Below are 6615 nucleotides of genomic sequence, written 5' to 3' on the forward strand. Positions count from 1 at the left end.
TTCTTCTTCTCTTCTTCTTCTTCTTCTTCTTCTTCTTCTTCTTTTTTTGCAGCGTCCATTCGTCCCCTTGCTGCACCTGCTTTATGGGCTGACTTAAGTCATTTTATAGTTTATATAGGAAATATCTGTTTTAATGTTGTTAATGTCTTTAAGATATTTTATTTCATTACTTCTTATATCGTTTATTTATTTCCTTTCCTCAATGTTCTATTTTCCCTGTTGGAGCCCTTGGGATTATAGCATCTTGCTTTTCCAACGAGGGTTGTAGGTTAGCTTGTAATAATAATAATAATAATAATAATAATAATAATAATTACTTTACCTCTGTTCCTGCTTCCTTTCTTCCTCCTTTCTGTCCAACCTCATCTAAATTTTGCCTCAAATTGTACCGATGGTTTCACTCTAACAATGCACTTGGGCACTGAATGGGCACACAGGCCCCAACGCCGGGCTATACAGTATAGCCCAAATCCACAAATTCAATCCAATCCCATAAATTTATCAGATTTTCTAAAAAAAACCTGAGCTCTCTCTCTCTCTCTCTCTCTCTCTCTCTCTTTCTCTCTGTTTGTAAATACATTTATTTATCAGAATCTCTAAAAAAAAAACTCGTTTTTAATTGAGTTATATTCTCTCTCTCTCTCTCTCTCTCTCTCTCTCTCTCTCTCTCTCTCTCTCTCTCTCTCTCTCTCTCTCTCTCTCTTTCTGTTTGTAAATACATTTTTTATTTATCAGAATCTCTAAAAAAACTCGGTTTTTGAGATATATTCTCTCTCTCTCTCTCTCTCTCTCTCTCTCTCTCTCTCTCTCTCTCTCTCTCTCTCTCTCTCGTTCTGTTTGTAAATACATTATTTATTTATCAGAATCTCTAAAAAAACATGGTTTTTTAGTTATATCTCTCTCTCTCTCTCTCTCTCTCTCTCGTCTCTCTCTCTCTCTCTCTCTCTCTCTCAACTCTCTCTCTCTCTCTCTCTCTCTCTCTCTCTCGTTCTGTTAGTAAATACATTTTTTATTTTTCAGAATCTCTTAAAAAAACTATTTCTAATTGAGTTATACTCTCTCTCTCTCTCTCTTTCTGTTTGTAAATACATTTTTTATTTATCAGAATCTCTAAAAAAAACTCGGTTTTTAATTGAGTTATACTCTCTCTCTCTCTCTCTCTCTCTCTCTCTCTCTCTCTCTCTCTCTCTCTCTCCTCTCTCTCTCTCTCTCTCTCTCTCAAACTAGGCTTATGAACATAGCGATACAATTACAGTGAGAAAATGCCACAAAGGGCGACAACTGTGTGTCATAAGTTGGTGTCATATTCCGAGGGCGTCATGCACTTGACTCCCCGCATCCATCCATACAATAATGAAGTGTATTGTATGGAAACGAGGGCTTTAGACGGGTAAAATGAACTTGGTTCCAGTGTTATTATTGTTATTATTATTATTATTATTATTATTATTATTATAATTATTATTATTACTACTACTACTACTACTACTACTACTACTACTACTACTACTACTACTACTACTACTACTACTACTAATACTACTACTGCTTGCTAAGTTACAACCCTAGTTAGAAAAGCAGGAAGCTATACGCCCAGGGCTTCAACAGGGAAAATAGCCCAGTGGGGAAAGGAAACAAGGAAAAATAAAATATTTTAGGGACAGTAACATTAAAATAAATATCTCCCATATAAAAATATAAAGAATTTTATATATACAATAGGAAGAGAAAAAAGATAGAATAGTTTGCCCGAGTGTACCCTCAAAATGAACTTGGTGGTTGTAGTGTTATTATTATTATTATTATTATTATTATTATTATTACTTGCTAAGCTACAACACTAGTTGGAAAAGCAGGAAGGCTATAAGCCCAGGGGCTCCAACAGGGAAAATTGCCCGGTGAGGAAAGGAAATAAGAAAATAAATAAACTACAAGAGAAGCAATAAACAATGAAATCTTTTAATAACAGTAATAACATTAGAATAAACCTTTTATATATAAACTGTGAAAATTAAAAAAAGGAAGAGAAGTGCTATAGAATAGTGTGCCCAAGTGTACCCTCAAGCAAGAGAACTCTAACCCCAAGACAGTGGAAGACCATGGTACACAGGCTGTGGCACTAAGTGTTGTTATTGTTGTTATTTTAATTATTATTATTATTAATGATTATTATTTTTTATTATTATTTTATAAATTATTATTATTATTATTATTATTATTATTATTATTATTATTTGTGAGTCATAGTCTACAGAGACTGGTAGTTTATAGAGTGGGGTTTCCGGGTTATATCAGCTCCTACCTTCTCTAGATTCCCATTCAGTGACTTAGGTATGATCCCTAGTCCCGTATTATTATTATTATTATTATTATTATTATTATTATTGTGTTTCGTGTACAATATTTTTTATTAGTAAAAACAATTTGATTATTCAACGTTGAACAGTCTTAAAGCCTTTAACTTATTTAGCAAATATACACAACAGAAAACGCATATTTGTCTAGCAGAAGAGAAACAGCGAAGACTTGAATGAATTTATATTTTGCTGTAATTGTCTGTATTTAACTCAGTTTTGTTCATTCTTATATCCTTTATACATTTTACATGATAATATGATTATTGTCGGATGTAATGGTATCCAGTTCTAGCCATGTCAGTATGGCGCAGTCACATTTCTGTTTGCTATTTAAGATTCTTCTCTCTCTCTCTCTCTCTCTCTCTCTCTCTCTCTCTCTCTAACAGTATATATATATTATATATATATATATATATATATATATATATATATATATATATATATAGAGAGAGAGAGAGAGAGAGAGAGAGAGAGAGAGAGAGAGAGAGAGAGAGAGAGAGAGAGAGATCGTTATAGAAAGATTATAAACAGACGGGGAGTGGAAGGACATATCTGAGGCCTTTGTCATGCAGTGGACTAACAACGGCTGATTTTATTATATATATATATATATATATATATATATATATATATATATATATATATATATATATATAGTATATAAACTTGACGTTGATTACTCTGATTTGTAAGTAAAAGATATATATCGCAAGTATTGTTAATTCCTATGTATATAAGATCCATAGACCTTGAATATACTCTTACTTTCTGTTTTCATCGTCACGCACTTATGAATAAGTATTATGAACAAGTCACCCCCAAACTTGACGCCCTGGTTTCGCCTCTTTGGGACTAAAAGTTTCCAGCGAGTAAGCATAGGTATTATATAAGAAGTGTCAGGACAGCTAGAATAAAAACCATGGTAACTCGATATAGCAGTGGAACGGAGGGGGCTGATGTGAGGGTGGGGTTATGGGCTGGGTTGGAAGAGGGGGTTTGGCCAGGACAAGCTAGTCTGCAAGGATGACTTTGTTACCTCCGCTAACGAAGTGGAGGAAGGATTTGGATTTATTGGTGTTTGTTTGTTTTTTGTGAATGAGTCTAGATGTCTATATATATATATATATATATATAGATATATATATATATATAATATATATAGTATATATATATATATATATATATATATATAGATATAGTATATATATATATATATATATAGATATATATATATATCTATATATATATAAATATATATATATATATACATATATATATATATATATATATATATATATATATTGAGGGATTTCGTAGAAAATTTTGGAGTGGTTAGATAAGTTATTTGGTTTTAATAAGGGTATGCATCTATTACGGATTTTCTTCTATATATTTTAACGATTAATTCGTATTTTATATTAATACATGTTATTTTTTTATTATTTTTATCAAAGAGTTTTAGTTATTCTTATTTCCTGACCCGTGCTTTTTTTAAATCACTATATCTCAAAATTCACCTGCAGGTGTGTGATACCCCTTCCATTGGATAACAGCAATTTTTATTCAAACGTAAACAACGCACATTTAAGCGTTTTGTTTACAACCTATTTCCTTAATCTGACCAGGGGATAATTTCAGTCTTAAGTGCCTATTAACTGACGTTGATTATTATTCTTGACCGTTGAAGAAATCTCATTCTGTAAAAATAGCTACGTCCTAAAATAACTTTAAATTGGCTCCGTGGGTGATAGTATATGGGTGTCACAAAATAGTAAAAAGAGATACTCTATGTTATTTACTTCATGATAAAAAGATGGGTAAAATAGTAACATGACTGACTTATGTAACCTCATCCAAAAACTAGTAGCTTGGTTGACTGTTCATGCAGTGCTTACGTATTCAACAAGTATTATCTCTATTGATTTTATGTATAATTGTTCTTGTAGAGAGAGAAATTATTTTGTGTTAGCTCCTTCTTTAAGTAGAAACCAAGACAGTGGCTTTTCTGTATTGTAAAATTTCTCCCTACGGAATTAACTTTATTGACAATGCAAGCGTTTATAGGTTTAAAGGCCGCTCATGAAGGCCATAGACAAGGGACAGTGACAATTCCCTTGCAGGACAATGCCCTAGAGACTGTCTGTATATGATCAGCGCCCAAGTCCTCTTCTCCACCCAAGCTAGGACCAGGAAGAGCCAGGAAATAGCTGCTGATGACTCACAGGTAGACTTATAGGGTTCCCTAAACCCCATCCTAAGCTAACAAGGTTGGTGAGGTTGCAGACACTACAAGAAACTATTGACTTTGAGCTTGACTCGAACCCCAGTCCGGCAGAAAGATGATGTAATGCTTTTAGAAGTACCTATCATGATTGACTTTGTAAATTTTTTCAAATAAAGGATAACTCCAACATATGTTGGCATTATGATTTGTTTATATTTATTTGTTGTCATATTAAAATGATCGGGTATCATTAAACTGGAATGCTTCGTCAGAATTCTCAAAGGCATAACACCCCCTTCCGTGGGCCTTTATTGAAAACGTTCCTACCTGGTGATCGCCAGACTGGAGTTCGAGTCTCCCTCAAGCTCGGTAGTTTCTTGTAGTGTCTGTAACCTCACCATCCCTGTGAGCTAAGGATGGGGTGTTTGGGGGAGCCTATAGATATACCTCTTAAGTCATCAGCAGCCATTGCTTGGCCCTCCCTGGTCCTAGCTTGGGTGGAGAGGGTGCATGGCTGATCATATGGATATAGAGTCAGTCTCTAGGGCATTTTCATGCTAGCTATGGCATTATTACTGTCCATTGCCTCTGCCATTCATGAGCTGCTTTAAACCTCTGTCCTAAATTTCATCAGTCTCTGGGGTATTGTCATGCTAGCTAGGGAATTTTCAGTGTCCATTCCCTATGCCATTCATCGAGCTGGCTTTAAACCTCTGTCCTAAATTTCATCAGTCTCTGGGGTATTGTCATGCTAGCTAGGGAATTGCCACTGTCCATTGCCTCTGCCATTCATGAGCTGCCTTTAAACCTCTGTCCTAAATTTCATCAGTGTCTGGGGTATTTTCATGCTAGCTAGGGAATTTTCACTGTTCATCTCCCTATGCCATTCATGAGCTGCCTTTAAACCTCTGTCCTAAATTTCACCTATCCGTGAATTGTATTTTTTTTTTTTTTTTTCCAAATTCATTTTGCCTTTGAAGATCGACAGGGTGTTCCAGGTGAGAAATTAAAGTCTGGGAAGTTTTAGCTGAGCCTCATTTAATGATTTTCTGTGCTTATCCTTTGTTCAAGTTGATTAATTAGCTTTTAGAGTTTTGCTTGGAGGTACTAAGCGACTTTGATAGGATTTTTGTAGTTGGTCGTATTTCATCTTTTTTTGTATTTTAGTTATACTATATATATATATATATATATATATATATATATATATATATATATATTTATATTATATATATACACATATATGTATACACACACATATATATATATATAATATATATATATATATATATATATATATATATATATATATATATATATATATATACAGGTAACCCTTTCTGAGTAAGGATACCTTGAGGTGATAAAATGGTTTGCGTATCACTATGATCAACAAAACTGTACTATTCAGGGCCACCCATTTAAAGTTGGTTTGCGGTTAGCAATCAGACGAAAATCTTCCACCATCACCAGTACGCTCTGGCTCGCGTAGTGGTGAAAACTGGCCAACTCCCAGGCATAAATTGACATGTCTGAAACCTTTGTCCTACAGTGGTCTAGAAATAGCTTCATTATATATATATATATATATATATATATATATATATATATATATATATAGATAGATAGATAGATATGTGTGTATGTGTGTGTATGTACTGTATGTACAGTATATATGATATAGGTAGAGAGGATAATTTCTTTTAGTGTACTCATGAAAATGGCCGACGGCTTCAATTGCTGTTGTTGATTTTGTTTGTATATATATATATATATATATATATTATATATATATATATATATATATATATATATATATATATATATAAATCAGTTCGTAACCTTTGTCTTGGTCCACGAGAATTCCCTGGTCAAATAAAAACTATATAATAATAGTAATCATCAGAAAAGGATACTGATTTTTTTTTTTCAATTCAGAAAAATAATCATTGATGAATTTACCAGGAATTGAGAAAGTTTGTTTTTATAAAACGCTTGTTCATGCAACCAGCTCCTTTTTCCATGAATGTATTT

Source organism: Palaemon carinicauda, chromosome 14, assembly GCF_036898095.1.
Source record: "Palaemon carinicauda isolate YSFRI2023 chromosome 14, ASM3689809v2, whole genome shotgun sequence".
Taxonomy (NCBI): domain Eukaryota; kingdom Metazoa; phylum Arthropoda; class Malacostraca; order Decapoda; family Palaemonidae; genus Palaemon; species Palaemon carinicauda.